This window comes from Camellia sinensis, chromosome 2, assembly GCF_055761805.1.
Source record: "Camellia sinensis isolate YWXY chromosome 2, ASM5576180v1, whole genome shotgun sequence".
NCBI lineage: Eukaryota > Viridiplantae > Streptophyta > Magnoliopsida > Ericales > Theaceae > Camellia > Camellia sinensis.
The window spans coordinates 159,990,703-160,012,124 of record NC_138962.1 but is presented as its reverse complement, the minus strand read 5'-3'; the positions used below and the strand labels follow the sequence as shown (position 1 = coordinate 160,012,124).

Genomic DNA, 21,422 nt, shown 5'->3' with positions numbered 1-21,422 from the left:
ATCTATTTCAATTATTTAGCCAACAAAAACAAAAAAGTTTGGCTTAGCTAAACTTTTCCTCACTCCCAACTAAACAATTTTAAAGTCATTCCTCAAAAGAAAAAATTTAAAGCCATGACATTATGGTCTAGTGCATTACTTTAGAGACTTGTAAGAGAAATGTTGGGGATTCAACTCTCCCAAAATGCTAACAATTAACAATTGATTTTTACTGATAAAAAAAAGGATTAACTAAACAAATTAGAAGCAATTTTGCAACAAGAATATGGACAGGCAGAGGTGCTCCAGCATAACAATGTTGATATGAACTATTTGTACCATACTTTTAGGCTAAGTTTAGATGGCAGAAAATTTGGAGGAAAATTAGAATGTAATTAGATTAGAAAAGTAATTCCTGATTATCTATTTCAACAGGAATTACGTTCACAAATAAGTAGGAATCCAAACGGTTGAATAGCATTAACACATATTACCAGAAATCTCATTACTAGTAACAACATTCCCATTCTTCTAACGGTTGTTGTAATCCAAACATACCCTTACTCTATACAATGTTCTGGGTAGATAATCTCATTTGTTGTATTGATATCTTCTGAATTAGTAATATGGTGATACATATGATCCAAATGTGGCTAATACATAGTGACACCATCATCATATGAGACATGCCATCCTTGCCTACAAGGTGGAGCATTCTCACCATACTCGGCGCAACAGCTCCATCTCTTTTTCCAGTTGACACTTCCAGTGTTTGGTCTATTATTCTTCTCGTTCCATTTGTAAACAATCACTCCAGATCCATCACTCCACTGTCCGTCAATCCCTTGATGAGGTGGCGCAAATGCGAATAATCCCTTCTCCCCTACAAATATCAAAAGCATAACTTATGCTTAATTCGGTTCTATTAATGCATCTAAATATGGAGGCATGCTCATGCATAGCCAAGGCTGAAAATTAATCAAAGAGCATATAAAAACAAAACCTACACATAACATTGATACTATCATGTGACAATTTACATCAGTAATCAAAGAGACTTGCTATGAGTTTATTTTAGGACGAGCCCAAAAGAGATGCTTCTGAACTAATACAAAGTAAAAAAAATTTAAGCTAAGTTCATCGTCGTCCTTTCTAAATCCAAATGAAAGTATGAGAAATTTGTTTGTTGAAGTGATTTAAGAAAGAAGTACGAGCATGTGCTTTCTGAGAATTTTTTAAAGAAGCTCAAGTTGAAAAAAGAGTTTTATATAGAAGATGCAGTCAAATGCTGACTTTTATGTATCTACCCAATAAAGGACATTTGAATGCCAGAATAGGCAGTTAGAAACTGGCAACTAAAAATTATTAGTTCACGATCACAATTAACATGAGCAAATGTGCAAACCCACCAGAAAACCCGTTAGCTTGGAAATTCATGGTCTGAGGAAACCCTAGTAATCAAAAAATAAACGTCTTCACAGAAGTCAAATAGTGATCTCCCTCATAAAGCATACCACAATTACAACAACAATGAAGCATTTATATTTGACGCGAGATGATCGTCTAAGTGTATGGGATATGTGTCCGAAAGACTAATTTCAAAGAAGAAAAGATCCTTACTTCACAGCAATTCTCACAAGTAGTTTATGCTCCATCATTTCATATTGGTGTACACACACGAACATGTTATGTGATGTAGAAGCCAATATGCTTAAGTGATTTGAAGAAACAAAAATTGGGCATTTTGACATTTAAGTCAGATATCTTATTATTGAAAATTAAAAGAATGCAAAACGAAGGCATGGATTTGCATTTTGCACCCAATGCATGACCAAATTTAATAGGCATAAGAACCTACCAGGACTTGCTAGGCCAGAATTATATTATGAAATCTAATTTCTTATAAGTTGCAAACTGAACTAAAAACCATGGCGTTTCAGATTGTAATCAGACGTGTTAACATTTTAAAAAATGAATTCCTCTGTCATTCTGCACCAAAATAAAGATCTAAGTAGTTTGTGTGTCATTGAGCACCAAAGTAACATCTACTAGAGAAAAGCTAAACTTCAAGAGTAGGAAACTGAATGAGACAGAGCATTGGGCTAGGATAGGCTATGGAAGGAGCAGCACAAAGAAAGCTTATAGGTTTCAGCCCAAGTGTCTTTACCACTATATACAATTTAACAAATTAAGAGGACAAAATCATTGTTGCACAGAAGTAATGGTTTCAATATAAGTGATCACACAAAGGGTGGATGGTGATGTATAAATTGGTGGTCTTGTGCAAGTTGATGCTTACAAAGAAGTCGGCAGCCATCACAGTGGTCACGGTGATGTACTCGAAAAAGGTGGTAATGGTAGTGAAGTTGGGCATAATTTAATTCACTATATTTTAGTTTCAATTTAAATCTTAAAAAGTTAATAAATAAATAAATAAATATAAAAATAAAACAGAGTTCTAAAATAAACACCAGTGCCGGCTGACGAATCTTTGCCACTTACAAAGGGCTAAATGGTTATGTTTTATTGATGATATTAGGGTGTTTTTGGATTTAACAAAGAAAATTGTTAGCGTGCCTTAAGAGATTCTTTTGAAATTTAAGTCTCCTGTTGGAATTTCAATGGAATTCCAGTTGAAATATCCAAATTAGGGTTCTCTAAGATAATAAAACTTCCTAAAATTAAAAAATCTTGACATGTGTCCCCGACGGCTTTGCTGTATTACATGATATTCCAAACCAGAAATACATATAATTTCATCTTGAATTGCTATGTAAAAATTGTAAATGGAACCAACCGAATTTCATGATACATTCAAACAATCAGTAATTTTATAATCAAAACATGGCAACAAGGTGGGTTAGATCAAATAGATATATGTGATATTCAAAAAGTTGCACACTTTAACTGAAACTGATGGCCACTGTAGTATATCATGATTTTCTCATTACTTGAGGTTAATTAGTACCTAAGAAGCATAGACACGGACACGGACATGTGACACGATATGGATACGACGTGTATATGCCGACACGTTAATTTCTAAAAAATGCAGGACTCGACACGTGGGAGGCACGCATGAAATTTTATATATTTATTATATGTTATATATGAATATATCATTCAAAGATAATAAAAAATATAATATGACACTAATTCCTATAAATTTATATAGTTTTTATTTTATTATTGTATTTTAAGTTGTTTTGTTCATTTTCACATATGTCTAACCGATAGACACGTGTATTTAAGTGATTGACACATGTGTATTTAAGTGATTGACACATGTGTCCTCCAAGTGTCCAAAGAGTGTCTAAGTTTTTAAAAAAAAATTAAAAAATAAGATACGTTTTGAAGAGCGTCAGATATGTATCTTAAGAGTGTCCTAAGAGTGTCGATGTCTGACATAGAACGACACAACACGAATAAGTCACATTCTTAAAAGTGTCTGTGCTTCTTAGATTAGCACACAAATAAAATCCCTAGGATTTGTTTGATTATGTTTTCGGTTTCTCTATTTTCCTTTCTCATTTTTGTTTTTCATGTTTTCTGAAACAAAAACAATGAAAAGTTTGAATCCATTATTTTCATTTTTTGTGCGAAAACAATTATAAGAAATTGAATTTTTTATGTTTTCCTGAAAAGTGGGTTGTTTTCATGAATTTTTTCAAAAACAATTTTTGGAAGCAATTTTCCAAATAAATTTTGTTCGTTTGCCAGAAAATGAAAACTCGTATGAGGAAAAAAAAAAAAAAAAAAGAAGCAGAAGAAATGCTACTTTACACTCCTCCAAAGGGTGTGCACCCAAAATTTCTGTCACAATAACTCATAACTTCCACTAATTTAGGTCATAACCAAAATCAAATTAATTCATAACTAAACACCACAAAATCTTATAACCAAATTCGCCACAAATTTAACCACTACAAAACCTTATAACCAAGCACCACATAATATGCAAGAGGGAGGGTTAAGTATTTCAAGACCCCCTCAACCATTAGTGAGAATCATTTACTGTCTCATCTATGAATCCATACATTTTGACCTTTTCAACTGTAAAAATCTGTTACTTTCACCCCTCCAAACCACCTCCCTCTACAAGGGGTGCATTTGTACGATAGATGAGGGGGTAAAAGTGATACTTGCTAATAGCTAATAGTTGAGGGGATTTCGGGTGTAATTAAGGGCAAGTTTGGGATTTTTCAAAAAAGATAAAAAGATAAAAAGTTACTTAAAAAGTTAAAAAGTTAACACTATTCACTAAAAGTCAACAATTACGGCAACTCCCAATTCGAATTTTTCCCTACAAATCAATTTTTACAATTTTTTATTACACATTTTTCCATAAAAAGTCAAAAAATTAACCCAAACATATATATTTTCAACCTCAAATTTTTAATCCAAAAAGACAAAAAGTGCACTTATTTAGGACACCCCAAACAACCCCTAATCCTATGCATAACTAAGACCGCAAATCTTTTGAATATGATACACACCTTTTAACATAACTAAATTCATCACAAATTTAAGCGCAACAAAAATCTCATAACTAAGAACACCACACAATGCATAACTAGTACAACAAATCTTCATAACTAGTGAATATAACACACTTATTAGGGAGTGTGTATCACAGAAATTTTCAAAACAAAAGCACAACCAATAAAAGAAAGAAAGAATAAAAATAGATTAATTACACTTTTCAACCCAAATTTACTGTTTCAAGTTAAACAATTTCGCCTCAACATTTTAAATTTAATTTTAATTTAGTTCTTCCGTCTAAATTTCTGTTAATTTTGTATACATTTAGACCTTATAAAATTGACAAGTAAGCTTGTTTGGTTTCATTTCACAGGATTCACTTTTCAAAAAATTAAAAAAATTTATTTTTTGTATTTTCTTGTTTTTATTGAATTTAATTAATATTTTAAATAATTTTCTTTTAATTTTTAAACACACCTAACATAAATAGGCTTAAAAAAATAAAATATTTATAATTTTTTTAAAAAAAATTCAATAAATATTAAAAATATAAAAATTAAGTACATTATGTATTTATTATTTTTTTAAAATATTTTCTTACAAATATTTTACTTTTTAATATATTCAAGTACGATACATCTAAAAAAAATTATAAAAAAAAAATTATTTAAAATTTAAAAAATATTTACTAAAAATAAAACAAAAAATGCAAAAAAACAAAAAATTCAATTTTTAGAAAATTAAAACCAAACACAGATAATTTTAACATTCAATTTGGATGGAATGACGAAATTGAAAGTATAGGAACCAATGTTCAATTTGAAACGATAAGAACTAAAGTTGACATTTGAATCCAACTACAGAAGTAGAAAGTGTAATTAACCCCAAAAATATTCAACAGAGAAACTATTATATTTAATATGTGTCCGGGAGATGAGACGAATAGCATATCCATACCAGTTGTGTGGCCATGGAAAGAGCAAGCAGTTGGAGAGTTATCTTTGTCTTGGTAGAGAGTGTTGCACCTCAAGCATCTCTTCTCTGCAATGATTTGAGCTGTGTGTGGCTTTCCCTGATTGGTGTTTGAGCTCATCAGCTTCATCTTCATAACATTGGGTGGTTTAGAAAGAAGGTTTTGTGCTGTAATGTTGTAAGCCAAAGCCATTTGGATTGAAATTAACTTGCCAAGATGAAGGAAAATTGCGCTGATGAAAGGGGTTTTGGGGGTTAGATGGGATGATTGAAGATTTGCCTGCTGTTTAGGGTTGTGATACATAACATGTGATGTGAGAGATTGAGAAGGTAATTGAGCAGTTATTTGACCGGAGAATTGGGCATGGGAATGAAGCTTTTGTAGTCCCGTATCAAAATATTGGGTCTGTGTGGTTATGAATTCAAAACGTAACTCACAGGTGTGTTTCAGTATGATGTTTGGTTGTGTGTTTGGAATCAACTTTTAAAATCTCTATCACAGCTGTGTTTTTTGTGAAATTTTTTGCCACGGGAAGACCGTCCGGACGTTCTTGGGGTCATCCGCCCGGACGTCCTTGGGGACATCCACCCGGATGTCCTCCGCTGTACAGATTTTTTTTTTTTTTTTTTTTTTTGCAATTGATTTATATAATTGGGAAAAATATTTTCTAAATTTTTTTTAATTTTTAATGTGCTTTAAAATAATTTTAAGTTGTATGTTTAGTTATGAGTTGTAAATTTTTGTATCACATATTAAATATCACATCAACAATTCCCTACTCAAATCAAACATCTTTTCCAAAATTATTTTCAAAACTCCTTACCAAACAAATTTTCTACACTCAAATCATAATTCTACAACACACAAACTCAAAATACAACTCATACGGTCAAATCACATTTACAAAACACAACCAAACGCAACCATTATTTCTTTATTTTATTTTTTATTATCTTTAAATATTAATATTTTTTAAAAATCAAATATAAAAATAATATAATTTTTTTTATCCTTCTCTTAAATTCATTAACAATATAAAAAATATAATTATGACATTAATATTTTCTAAAAAAATATAATATCAAATGGTAATTTTGAAAAATCAATTTTTTGAAAATGTAATAATTGTACTATCAAAAAAAAATTAAATTTTCCAAAAAGAACCACTATTTTGAGACGGTAGGAGTTAAATTTTAGTTAAAAGATTTTGGTTAAATTACATTTGCCTCTCCTGAGGTTTCTGACAAATACAGGGACTTCCCCTGTAGTTTGAATAATTACAGTAACTCGACACTCCACGCTATTTTCAAAACTCTACATTCAAATCGTAACCAAACGCATAACAAAAAAATAAAATATTTATAAATATATTTATAAAATAAAATAAAATATTTAAAATAAAACTATATATTTAAAATAAAAATAAAAATTTTAAATTTTTTTAATATTTAAAAAATATATTTAAAATATTTAAAAAAATACAACACATAGATGTATGAAATATAATGCACATTAAAATAAATAAATAAATATTTAAAATATAAAATATTTACCCTAAAAAAATAAATTCAAGAAATTATTTGTAATTGAATTGTGATTCTATGAGTTTTGAAAAGATTTTTGAAAATTTCTAATTGGAATTGTGTATTTGGTTAACACTATGAGTTTTGATTTTTTTTTTTGAAAATTTGTATTTGTAATTGGAATTGTAATTCTAAAAGAGAACCAAACATGTTTCTAAAAAAAAAAAAATCGGAACATGTTTTTATTACTCAAAACTCAATTCAAAAATTATTTTCAAAACTCATAACCAAACACAAACTTAAAACTCAATTCAAAACTTTTTTCAAAACTCAAAACTCTTTCCAAAACTCAAAACCAAACTTTTTCAAAAACTCTATTTTAAAAGAAAAAAAAATTCAAAAAAAGTTTATTTTATTTTTTAAAATTATTTTTAAAATCATGATTTGAATGTAGAGTCTTATTTTGAGTTATGAGTTTTGAAAAAAAAAAATAATTTGTTTAGTTATAAATTTTGAAATTTTTTGAATTAATTTTTTTAGGGTAAATATTTTATATTTTAAATATTTATTTATTTATTTTAATGTGCATTATATTTCATACATCTATGTGTTGTATTTTTTTTAATATTTTAAATATATTTTTTAAATATTAAAAAAATTTAAATTTTTATTTTTATTTTAAATATATAGTTTTATTTTAAATATTTTATTTTATTTTATAAATATACTAGCGTATGCCCGTGCCTGAAGGCACGATGTAAATAATGTTCGGTGTAAATAATGTTAGGATTAAAATGTAGTTATAATTTCTACGTATAATGTCAATTAATTAATTAATTTAATACATCCTCAACATTTAATTAATCACGGGGAACATGAATATATTAGAAACATTGTATGCTGCCACCACACAAAAGCCAATTTTGTTTGAATAATTTTAGGTATTATTAAAATTTAGGAAAAATTACTCAAAAAAAAAAAAAACTTAGAATTTAATACTTGTAACAAAATAAACTATTGAGTTTTCAATTTTATAAATTTAAATATTAAATTTTTGATTTATTTTCAATTTAAACTATTTTCATGTTTTCAATCTAAACAATCTGAGATCTTTTACGTATTTTACTAAATAATAAATAATAAATAAATACCATTAACAATCCAAGCAATTTGTCGGTAGAAAGAAGTAGCCATCAGTCCTTTGCGGGGTCTATCTTTCACATATTTTTTTGCATTCCTAAGGAAAAAAAATAATAATATATCAACACATTTTGCATTCCTATTGAAAAAAATAATAATATATCAACACAATTTGAATAGCACATAAAATAAATAAAGATGTGATAGTGGCCAAGCATTTGAATGCGCAGCACAATTAAGAAAACCAACCACTATCTCTTTCCTTACTCTGTTTCTTTTCAAGTTCTTCACCATGTCTTCAACAGGGATGAAGAAATAGTCCATGAATTATGAGTGAAAATTTAAATTGGGTTATAGAAATAAAATAAAATAAAACAAAAATAATGACCTGTGAGAAACATGCGGGTTGAAGAAAAAAAAATAAAAAAGAAAATGTTGAGACCCAAACCAATGTCAACAGTCCCACAAATCAATGTCAAGACCCTCGCCTGACAATACAAAAAAAAGAAAAACAAATACATATCAGTTTAAGATTTAGAAACACCAACCCAAATACATAACATAACTTATCACCAACCCATATAAATTGAAAACTGCATAAATAAAAAAATGAAAAGAAATAGAACACAAAAAAAGAAAAAGAAACCCAAATACATATCAGTTTAAGGTTTAGAAACACAAATCCAACACAAACACATCAGTTTAAGGCTTAGAAAAACAAATACAAATCCAAATCCAAATCTTAGAAACACAAACCCAAATTGATGGGTCTCTTTTGCTTTGATTGAAAAGAAACAGAATGATTTTCAATGCTCTGTTCCAATGCTTTGTGTCTCTTAAGCTTTGTTTCCAACTTTTTCTGTGATTCCATTGAATGCATACCTAATCACACAAACCCAAACAAAAATCTTAGAAACACAGACACAAATCGAAACCGAAATCTTAAAAACACAACCTAATCAACAAAAATAAATAATAATAAAAAAAAACACAAATCCAACACAATGAAACATTGAAAACCATTTGAAAAATCACTTAAGAATATCTTAAAAACCATTTGATAACCATTTTATGAGGATCAATTATTATTTCAAACCCAAGGATCAGCTTGTATACCATACTACAAAATGAGTCCAAAAAAAAAATAAAAAAACTGCTCTTTCAACCCACCTAAATATTTTGATAAAGTTGCTCTACTAATTTTTTAGCAACTTCACATCTCCTTTCATTCTTACCTTCGTAACACAAACACAAAGTTGCTCACCAGTTTGGAAACACAAACACCAATCCAAATCATACCCAAACACGTACCTAATCCTATTATGTGACCAAAAATAAAAAATAAAAACTAAACACCATATCCAAACTTCACCTAATGATGTAAAAGTTTTTTTTTTTAAGTTGTAGAACATGGTATTCATAATACGAATTTAATACGAAATGGACTTGATGTCCAGCAACCTAACTTCCTTTATTGCTCTAAAAAATAAAATAAAGCCCAAAGTAATTGTTGCTCTAAACTGATAGCAACTGATATGGGTTTCTATATTTATTTCTATATGTTTTTCTATATTATGTTGGTAATGAACTGTACACCATTTCTTACTCGTTCTTCTCAATTCCCAACCACTCTCCTCCCTTACCTAACTACTATACATATCTTACATTATCTCTCTGAATTGCTCAACATTCTCTCTCTCTCTCATACCCTTCTATGGGATGTTTTTGGGAAGATGGTAAAAAATAATTTTTTTTACGTTTAATTAAGTTTTTGACTTTTTTAAACAAATGATTTGAGAAGTTGATAAAAAGTTACTTTTGACTTTTTTGATTAATATTTATTTATGATATCAAATCACAATAAAATGACCAAACTATCCACATTTAATTTAAAATGACCAATTATAAAATGACAAAACTATTCACCTATGTAACATATTTTGACCCATGAGAGGTAGAATTGTAATTTCACCAATTATTAAAAACCAACTTTTCAAATGTCTTTAAATACAAAAGGCTAACTTTTAGCTTTTATAAACTCAAAAAAGTGGCTAAAAACCATATACCCAAAAGAGGCCTATGTCTCTGAAACCAAAACAAAAAACAAACACCACCACCACATAGACAAAAGATTGTTCTGTTTCTCATTCTTCTCATTTCAGGTAATTTAATCTTCTCTCTCTCTATATATATATATCTTCTGTTTTTTTTAGATTCATTCTACATGTCTACTTCAAGTTCTTCTTTTTCTTCTTCTATTTTGGATTTTAGGAACCCTTCCAAGCATATAGCTCAAGAATTAGTATAGTTAATTAGGAACCCTTCAAAGCATATAGCTCAAGAATTAAATATTTTAGCTTAATGGATTATTATGATGTGCAATCTCAATATTTTAGAATTAAATATTATAGCTCAAGATTATTAGAGGGATCATTAAATATGCCATATCAGAAGCAAATGATTACAGCAAGAAAGGAGAGATCAACTATACATACCAATTTTTGTATGACAGATAACAACTATCACAATCAAAATCCTCACCTGTAAGTGAACTGAATTTTATATTTCATAAAGCTCCTTTCCAAAATGCACTTGCAAGTAATGAAAAAATAAATAAATAAAATTAAAAATAAAATAAAATAAAAAATGAAATAAAAGGACATGGATGATTACAGCAAGAGAGGAGCGATCAACCATACACACCAGTTTTTGTATGACAGAGAACAACTTTCACAATCAAAGTCCTCACCTGTAAGTGAACTGAATTTTATATTTCATGAAGCTCCTTTCTAAAATGCACTTGCAAGTAATGAAAAAAATAAATAAATAAATAAAATTAAAAATTAAATGAAATAAAATAAAATAAAAAATGAAATAAAAGGGCATTGTTAAGTGATGGTCCCAAATTCTACTTAATCGAGTGTGCTACTGGATATAGATCTAATGTCAAGACTCATGCCTCAACACAAAAAAGAAAAAAAAACACATATCAGTTTAAGGTTTAGAAACACCAATCCAAATAAATTGAAAGCTACATAAATAAAAAATGAAAAAGAAACATAACAAAGAGAAGACTGTGAAGATCATCAAACCTGCAAGAGCTTCGAAGCAAAATTCAAAAACTCAGAACTAAACCCATTGCTAACTGAAAGAAGTCAGTAATTCCCTCAATTACTCAATTACTCTCCGGAATGTTTAACCAAATATAAAAACCCATCTCACAATTTGAACACACACATACTCTATACTAACTATTAATAAAAAAAATTAGCTTATACAAAATATGTTATTAATCAATCAATAAAAACAAATAATCAAAAAGAGAAACAACCTCGCGAGAAGCTCAAAATGGTGATTTCCAAGAAGTTAGGTAAAAATGGTGTTATTAATAAATCACTACTAAATAATTCTCAAAATGGTGTTATTAATAAATCACTACTAAACAATTCTCAAAATGGTGATTTCCAAGAATGGTGATTTCCATTGATTTTCAAGAAGTTATGTGTAATAAAATAAAGAAACTGAAATTCTATCATGTTTTTAAAATGGGAGACGCTGGTGTGTTGTTGGATATCATGGAGCCCATCATAAGTCATGTATTTGATATTTGAACTATTTATTTTATTAGGTTTATTTATAGATTATTCACACAAAAAAATCAAATTAATTTGATAATCATAACTATGATCTGATTTTTCTTTTTTCTTTTTTCTTTTTTTTTTTGAATGATCAATACATAAATCGGCAAAATGGATGCAGTTCACGTAAAATATTGTAAATACTTCTCACACTGAAAATGCTTAACACTATCATGTTTAAAATCTATGAAAATGAGAAAAGGGAAGTGGCAGAGGCAAACTTCAAATCTATATAATATAGTATAAAGGAAAAGTTAAGAAAATGACCCGACAGAAACGTTAAAGTCCCTGAACTTCTTTCTTGAAGTAAAACTTATTAGTATGTAAGCCATTCCTCTCCCATAATAAAACAAAGAAACTGAAATTCTATCATGTTTTTAAAATGGGAGACGCTGGTGTGTTGTTGGATATCATGGAGCCCATCATAAGTCATGTATTTGATGTTTGAACTATTTATTTTATTAGGTTTATTTATAGATTATTCACACAAAAAAATCAAATTAATTTGATAATTATAACTATGATCTGATTTTTCTTTTTTCTTTTTTCTTTTTTTTTTTTTGAATGATCAGTACATAAATCGGCAAAATGGATGCAGTTCACCTAAAATATTGTAAATACTTCTCACACTGAAAATGCTTAACACTATCATGTTTAAAATCTATGAAAATGAGAAAAGGGAAGTGGCAGAGGCAAACTTCAATTAGTATATATACTATTCCTCTGAACTTCTTTCTTGAAGTAAAACTTATTAGTATATATACTATTCCTCTCCCATCCCACCACCACCCCCCCTGTCTGAGTTTGTGTTGGTCGATGAAAGGTTAACGAAAAACTAAACCACCATCAACAATGAACAAAACATGTAGTAAACACTGCAAACTCAGTGGCAAATAAACTAACAATAATTTTTTTTTGGTTTAATTTCTAGCTTTCTATACAGAGGAGGGAGCACATTACATTTCTAGATGAGAAAAAGCAAAACAAAGCAACTACTGCAGACCCAACTGGATCGCAAAAACAAAACAGAACAAAAATACAAAAACATTAGTCAATAGTACTGTGTCCAAAATGACAGAGCAAGAAACCCACTGCTCTTCCTCTTCTCCTAATCTATGATTATGTACATATACAATTCTGATCAAGATCAATTGATTAGAAATCTGAATGAGCTAATTGTACTATCAAATCGATTAGAACAATTCGAATGAGTAATCCAATATATGAATACAACATAAAATTTGAACAAAAATAAAAAATAAAAATAATAGAAATTAGAATCAAACCCAAATTGATCTTGATAGAAGGGAAAAAAAATATCAAACCCAAATCATACCGATTTGACGATTCACATGCGGCAGATCCATCAGGAGGCAGCGATCTCCTTTGAGGATGAAGCGGTCGTAGTCGACATCTCAGGCGTCGTGAGAAGCACAAGTGATGAAGGATTGGACGAAACCAATGCCGAAAAAACCGAGGAGGTAGATGCAGGAAGCGATGAGGGAGGCGATGGCAGCGAGTTCGGAGAGAGTGACGACGTGGAGAGGGGTGGAGGATCGGATCCGATCGCGCTAACAATGGAGGAGGTAGAGGGCTTTGGGATGAGGAGGAGGATGAGAGAGGATGAGAGAGAATGAGAGAGAATGCCGTTGGTCAGAAAATGCCGTTGAGAGGTAAGGCATTAGAGGGCTTTGGGATGAAGAGGAGGATGAGAAAGAATGCGTAGAGCATTTGAGCAAAGAGTTGATCTGAACCATTGGTATATATTTAGGATTAATCTCAACCATTAAATTAAAATGTATCTCACATACATTTTATACATTTTATACATTTTCAACTTCACATCTCCTTTCATTCTTACCTTCGTAACACAAACACAAAGTTGCTCACCAGTTTGGAAACACAAACACCAATCCAAATCATACCCAAACACGTACCTAATCCTATTATGTGACCAAAAATAAAAAATAAAAACTAAACACCATATCCAAACTTCACCTAATGATGTAAAAGTTTTTTTTTTTAAGTTGTAGAACATGGTATTCATAATACGAATTTAATACGAAATGGACTTGATGTCCAGCAACCTAACTTCCTTTATTGCTCTAAAAAATAAAATAAAGCCCAAAGTAATTGTTGCTCTAAACTGATAGCAACTGATATGGGTTTCTATATTTATTTCTATATGTTTTTCTATATTATGTTGGTAATGAACTGTACACCATTTCTTACTCGTTCTTCTCAATTCCCAACCACTCTCCTCCCTTACCTAACTACTATACATATCTTACATTATCTCTCTGAATTGCTCAACATTCTCTCTCTCTCTCATACCCTTCTATGGGATGTTTTTGGGAAGATGGTAAAAAATAATTTTTTTTACGTTTAATTAAGTTTTTGACTTTTTTAAACAAATGATTTGAGAAGTTGATAAAAAGTTACTTTTGACTTTTTTGATTAATATTTATTTATGATATCAAATCACAATAAAATGACCAAACTATCCACATTTAATTTAAAATGACCAATTATAAAATGACAAAACTATTCACCTATGTAACATATTTTGACCCATGAGAGGTAGAATTGTAATTTCACCAATTATTAAAAACCAACTTTTCAAATGTCTTTAAATACAAAAGGCTAACTTTTAGCTTTTATAAACTCAAAAAAGTGGCTAAAAACCATATACCCAAAAGAGGCCTATGTCTCTGAAACCAAAACAAAAAACAAACACCACCACCACATAGACAAAAGATTGTTCTGTTTCTCATTCTTCTCATTTCAGGTAATTTAATCTTCTCTCTCTCTATATATATATATCTTCTGTTTTTTTTAGATTCATTCTACATGTCTACTTCAAGTTCTTCTTTTTCTTCTTCTATTTTGGATTTTAGGAACCCTTCCAAGCATATAGCTCAAGAATTAGTATAGTTAATTAGGAACCCTTCAAAGCATATAGCTCAAGAATTAAATATTTTAGCTTAATGGATTATTATGATGTGCAATCTCAATATTTTAGAATTAAATATTATAGCTCAAGATTATTAGAGGGATCATTAAATATGCCATATCAGAAGCAAATGATTACAGCAAGAAAGGAGAGATCAACTATACATACCAATTTTTGTATGACAGATAACAACTATCACAATCAAAATCCTCACCTGTAAGTGAACTGAATTTTATATTTCATAAAGCTCCTTTCCAAAATGCACTTGCAAGTAATGAAAAAATAAATAAATAAAATTAAAAATAAAATAAAATAAAAAATGAAATAAAAGGACATGGATGATTACAGCAAGAGAGGAGCGATCAACCATACACACCAGTTTTTGTATGACAGAGAACAACTTTCACAATCAAAGTCCTCACCTGTAAGTGAACTGAATTTTATATTTCATGAAGCTCCTTTCTAAAATGCACTTGCAAGTAATGAAAAAAATAAATAAATAAATAAAATTAAAAATTAAATGAAATAAAATAAAATAAAAAATGAAATAAAAGGGCATTGTTAAGTGATGGTCCCAAATTCTACTTAATCGAGTGTGCTACTGGATATAGATCTAATGTCAAGACTCATGCCTCAACACAAAAAAGAAAAAAAAACACATATCAGTTTAAGGTTTAGAAACACCAATCCAAATAAATTGAAAGCTACATAAATAAAAAATGAAAAAGAAACATAACAAAGAGAAGACTGTGAAGATCATCAAACCTGCAAGAGCTTCGAAGCAAAATTCAAAAACTCAGAACTAAACCCATTGCTAACTGAAAGAAGTCAGTAATTCCCTCAATTACTCAATTACTCTCCGGAATGTTTAACCAAATATAAAAACCCATCTCACAATTTGAACACACACATACTCTATACTAACTATTAATAAAAAAAATTAGCTTATACAAAATATGTTATTAATCAATCAATAAAAACAAATAATCAAAAAGAGAAACAACCTCGCGAGAAGCTCAAAATGGTGATTTCCAAGAAGTTAGGTAAAAATGGTGTTATTAATAAATCACTACTAAATAATTCTCAAAATGGTGTTATTAATAAATCACTACTAAACAATTCTCAAAATGGTGATTTCCAAGAATGGTGATTTCCATTGATTTTCAAGAAGTTATGTGTAATAAAATAAAGAAACTGAAATTCTATCATGTTTTTAAAATGGGAGACGCTGGTGTGTTGTTGGATATCATGGAGCCCATCATAAGTCATGTATTTGATATTTGAACTATTTATTTTATTAGGTTTATTTATAGATTATTCACACAAAAAAATCAAATTAATTTGATAATCATAACTATGATCTGATTTTTCTTTTTTCTTTTTTCTTTTTTTTTTTTGAATGATCAATACATAAATCGGCAAAATGGATGCAGTTCACGTAAAATATTGTAAATACTTCTCACACTGAAAATGCTTAACACTATCATGTTTAAAATCTATGAAAATGAGAAAAGGGAAGTGGCAGAGGCAAACTTCAAATCTATATAATATAGTATAAAGGAAAAGTTAAGAAAATGACCCGACAGAAACGTTAAAGTCCCTGAACTTCTTTCTTGAAGTAAAACTTATTAGTATGTAAGCCATTCCTCTCCCATAATAAAACAAAGAAACTGAAATTCTATCATGTTTTTAAAATGGGAGACGCTGGTGTGTTGTTGGATATCATGGAGCCCATCATAAGTCATGTATTTGATGTTTGAACTATTTATTTTATTAGGTTTATTTATAGATTATTCACACAAAAAAATCAAATTAATTTGATAATTATAACTATGATCTGATTTTTCTTTTTTCTTTTTTCTTTTTTTTTTTTGAATGATCAGTACATAAATCGGCAAAATGGATGCAGTTCACCTAAAATATTGTAAATACTTCTCACACTGAAAATGCTTAACACTGTCATGTTTAAAATCTATGAAAATGAGAAAAGGGAAGTGGCAGAGGCAAACTTCAATTAGTATATATACTATTCCTCTGAACTTCTTTCTTGAAGTAAAACTTATTAGTATATATACTATTCCTCTCCCATCCCACCACCACCCCCCCTGTCTGAGTTTGTGTTGGTCGATGAAAGGTTAACGAAAAACTAAACCACCATCAACAATGAACAAAACATGTAGTAAACACTGCAAACTCAGTGGCAAATAAACTAACAATAATTTTTTTTTGGTTTAATTTCTAGCTTTCTATACAGAGGAGGGAGCACATTACATTTCTAGATGAGAAAAAGCAAAACAAAGCAACTACTGCAGACCCAACTGGATCGCAAAAACAAAACAGAACAAAAATACAAAAACATTAGTCAATAGTACTGTGTCCAAAATGACAGAGCAAGAAACCCACTGCTCTTCCTCTTCTCCTAATCTATGATTATGTACATATACAATTCTGATCAAGATCAATTGATTAGAAATCTGAATGAGCTAATTGTACTATCAAATCGATTAGAACAATTCGAATGAGTAATCCAATATATGAATACAACATAAAATTTGAACAAAAATAAAAAATAAAAATAATAGAAATTAGAATCAAACCCAAATTGATCTTGATAGAAGGGAAAAAAAATATCAAACCCAAATCATACCGATTTGACGATTCACATGCGGCAGATCCATCAGGAGGCAGCGATCTCCTTTGAGGATGAAGCGGTCGTAGTCGACATCTCAGGCGTCGTGAGAAGCACAAGTGATGAAGGATTGGACGAAACCAATGCCGAAAAAACCGAGGAGGTAGATGCAGGAAGCGATGAGGGAGGCGATGGCAGCGAGTTCGGAGAGAGTGACGACGTGGAGAGGGGTGGAGGATCGGATCCGATCGCGCTAACAATGGAGGAGGTAGAGGGCTTTGGGATGAGGAGGAGGATGAGAGAGGATGAGAGAGAATGAGAGAGAATGCCGTTGGTCAGAAAATGCCGTTGAGAGGTAAGGCATTAGAGGGCTTTGGGATGAAGAGGAGGATGAGAAAGAATGCGTAGAGCATTTGAGCAAAGAGTTGATCTGAACCATTGGTATATATTTAGGATTAATCTCAACCATTAAATTAAAATGTATCTCACATACATTTTATACATTTTCAAAATCCTTCCTCCCTTATTATATAGATTTATAAATATTTTATTTTTTTGTTATGCGTTTGGTTACGATTTGAATGTAGAGTTTTGAAAATAGTGTGGAGTATCGAGTTATATGTTTGGTTATGAGGTTTGAAAATAATTTTTGAATTGAGTTTTGAGTTATGTGTTTGGTTACGATTTGAGTGTGAAATTGTGTTTTGAGTTTAAAATATTAAAACTAAAATATTAAAATATTTACAAAATAAAATAAAATATTTAAATAAAAATTACATATTTAAAATAAAAAATATATTTTTTTAAAACATTTTTTAATATTTAAAAAAAATAAATCAAAAAATACTTTTCCAAACACTCCAAACCTATCCTCCAATCCAAAAATATTTTTTAATATTTTCAAGGGAAGGGCAATAAGGTAATTTTCTAAGGAAAAAGTAACACCGTTTAGTGATTTTTGACGGCAGGGGGGAATTTTGATATTGTCAAGTAAAGTAGGGGAGATTACTGTAATTATTCAAACCACAGGAGAGGTCCCTGTATTTGTCAGAAACCTCATGGGAGGTAAATGTAATTTACCCAAAGATTTTTTATATTTAAATAATATTTATTATTATTTTTTAAATAAATTTACTTTTTATTATTGAAAATAAATATTTTCAAGGCTTATCTATAATTTTTAAGAATAAATTACAAATGTATTGGGATTATAATTTTTAGAATAAATTACAAATATATGAGTTATGTTAAGAATTTTAAATATTTTATCAAATATTCTATCAAAATTCTTACATAAATGTACAATCTACACATATATAAATTTGTGTAAGTCTCATTCCATATAAAAAGTTTGATAAAATATTTAATAAAAGGGTCATGCTACATCCCCCTAAAAACATCCCCCCTAATCCCCCTAATTTCCATATCAAGTAAAAAAAAAAAAAAAAAAAAGAAAAAGTTGCCAAAATTGGAAATTAGGGGGATTAGGGGGGAAGTTTTTAGGGCTCCAAATCATTTCCCTTAATAAAATATTGGAGATACATAACATTTCTCTAAATATATTGAGATTTATTAAAAATACATGCTTCCTCCGTTGGTTAAACCTAAAGTTAAACTATCCACGTGTACAATGTAATGATTAATTGTTTTGAATGAATTATTATGCGTACATTTTTTTGATTTTTTAGAGAAAATAATAATAATTGTTTTGAATAATTTTTTAATTTTTTATAAAAAATCATGTATTAAAACCATTATATAAAATAGCCAAATCACCGTACTAGCCCTATGCCCTTTGTACAGTGACAATGACAATGCCCTTGGCGTGTACGGAACTGTGTCTTCGTGCTGTCTCCCGTTTCCCGCCTGAATTTTGGGCTGGTTTCAAAAACGGGGGGCTGGTTTATGGTATTGCTTTGTTTATTCCTTTTGCCGAGATAGTGCGCTGCAGTGTCAACGCGGGGGATTGTGTGTATAGCCGTTGTTATAGGCCTGCTGCTGTTGCTACAAACGTGGGGCAGGTCATGAGTGGTATATATAATATTTATATATTTTTTTTTATTTAGTGGAAGAGTGATGATTCATTCCATTAATTTTTAGATTACTAATAGTTCTAATGAGTTTAAAAAAAAACAAAAACAAACTCAAGTCAAAAATCACATCACTTTGGTAGGGGCTACTGTACCACATCATTAGTGATACTCTAGAGCTCCCAATTTAGTGCTCTAAAACATTATTCTTTAGTGGAATCCACATGTAGGCTTCGTGGAATTTTGGAGTGTCAGGTCAAGTTTAGCTAACCTAAAAAGGTATATTTATTTCATCTTTTTATCTTTTTTGAGTCACATCAATCAATATCTCCTCTCTACTTTTTCTATACATAATACAAAAAAAATCAAAAAATACACTTATTTAATTTTTTCAAACTTGACCTTAGTTGGAGTGGGGTCCAATTTTTGTGAGCCGTGATTGTCTATTAGTAGCACATTGTTTATTGGGTTCATTTTAAAAATTCTTTTGTTTAATTTCTTCGCAACGCATCATTTATAATTGATTATTTTGTAATGTTTGATCATGTGATCCTCATGTGACTCAATATGAGGGTGGTTTTGAGTTATTTCTGTCAAAATTAATTGGGGAGTCACTGCTATAGGGAATAGTAGTTCGATAACCAGCTGAGTTAGAGACTGGGAGATGAGTGGGAGAATAGCTACCTATTTTTTGGTCGTTTCTTGTCTTCATGTGACCCGTCCTAATTGATCGTATTGCCACGCCTAACATGGAGTGAAGGGCACACTGCCATGGAGTTTGAGACTTGTGATCTACCAAAGAAGAGACTGGGGGATGTGATGATTGATCTCATGATTTTTGTTGGCTGTGTATTGGTTTGTTACTGAGGGGTTATTGGTCTTCACTTCAACTCCCTAGACCGTAGCTTATGGTTGTTGATCATGCTAGCTTTATGTGACTTTGCTGGGATTTCTCATGGGGTAGATTTTTTCCTCCGTCACAGCTTTGGTTAAGTGGCTTGGATGTCACGGCTGTGAAGAGTGGGATGCTTATTGGATTCCATGTTTTATCTACAGTACAGACTGGGGGCATGTGGGGTTGGTTATCATCTTTGATTCAGCTTGAAGGATATTGTTTTGTCTGTGTGTATGTTATGTTTATTAGCTTTGTAGTGTTTTTGTGTGTATCTTTGCCCATATATCTACCTCAAGTTCCCATATATTATCTCTGATGGTAGGGGTTACTTGAGGACAAAAATGATATATGGACAGAGTTGGGCTATTATGTTTTCAGTTGTTCTTGTTTATCCCCCCTTTCTTAGGGGGGTGCAGTGGTATTTTATGTTGGTTATATCTGTTTTTATTTGTTGTTGGGCGTGCTTGGGGTATGCCTTTTGTAAACTTGTAAATTTTTATTGTCTTTATTTTCTGACTTACTTACCCAAAAAAGACAATGACTATTGAAAGAACCAATACGGATTACTTTGAGTTGTGTGGTGGGGGCAGACATGCTTCAAATTATACATATATATAGGATGAGGCTTCCCTCTAGTCCTTCATTGGACTGGAGGGGCCTACCACAGGTTCCGTTTCGATAATTCAAACCGATCAATGTGTAGAATTCGTCGAACACTATATGTTTGTAAAAAAATCACGTTGATTGGATATCGATAGCTATGTGATCAAATCAGTTTTGTATATAAAAAAAAATGGACGGTGAAAAATAAACGGCTGAAAAAAATCTGATTTGATCACATAGCTATCGATATCGGATCAACGTGATTTTTTACAAACATATAGTACTTAACAAATTTTATATATTGAACAGTTCGTATTATCAAAATGAGACCCGTGGTAGGCCCTCACGGGCTCAACAGTACCCTCCAATCCAATGAAGGACTGGAGGAAAGCCTCATCCATAGTGCACTGCACAGTGAGGGTACTTGGCTTGTGTATAGTATAAGTGCAATGTTGTACTTGACTTGTGTACTCTCTTTTTTTATATTTTTTTTTGTGAATAATGATAACTTTTTGACTTTTTAATAACTTTTTATTTTTTCGTTTCTTATAAACTATCCCAAACAAGCACTAAGCAG

General features: G+C 30.3%; 2 long non-coding RNA genes across 18 annotated transcripts; both read right to left on the bottom strand.

The window, feature by feature from the left end:
• Window positions 1-351: 351 nt before the first annotated feature.
• LOC114277295 (uncharacterized) lies at window positions 352-5,911 on the bottom strand. Its single transcript, XR_014361950.1, has 2 exons — window positions 5,419-5,911; window positions 352-862 (listed from the first exon to the last, which is right to left on the bottom strand). It is a non-coding gene; the product is annotated as an uncharacterized LOC114277295 (long non-coding RNA).
• Window positions 5,912-8,267: 2,356 nt separating this feature from the next.
• LOC145820422 (uncharacterized) lies at window positions 8,268-17,850 on the bottom strand. 17 transcript variants are annotated; one of them, XR_014361943.1, is made up of 5 exons: window positions 17,336-17,850; window positions 15,065-15,110; window positions 10,801-10,846; window positions 10,639-10,688; window positions 8,733-8,979 (listed from the first exon to the last, which is right to left on the bottom strand). It is a non-coding gene; the product is annotated as an uncharacterized LOC145820422 (long non-coding RNA). The 17 variants fall into 17 exon arrangements; XR_014361944.1 differs by lacking the exon at window positions 10,639-10,688 and adding an exon at window positions 10,593-10,638; XR_014361933.1 differs by lacking the exons at window positions 10,639-10,688; window positions 15,065-15,110; window positions 17,336-17,850 and adding exons at window positions 8,268-8,585; window positions 13,072-13,365 and having other exon boundaries at window positions 8,854-8,979; window positions 10,801-10,857.
• Window positions 17,851-21,422: the final 3,572 nt, after the last annotated feature.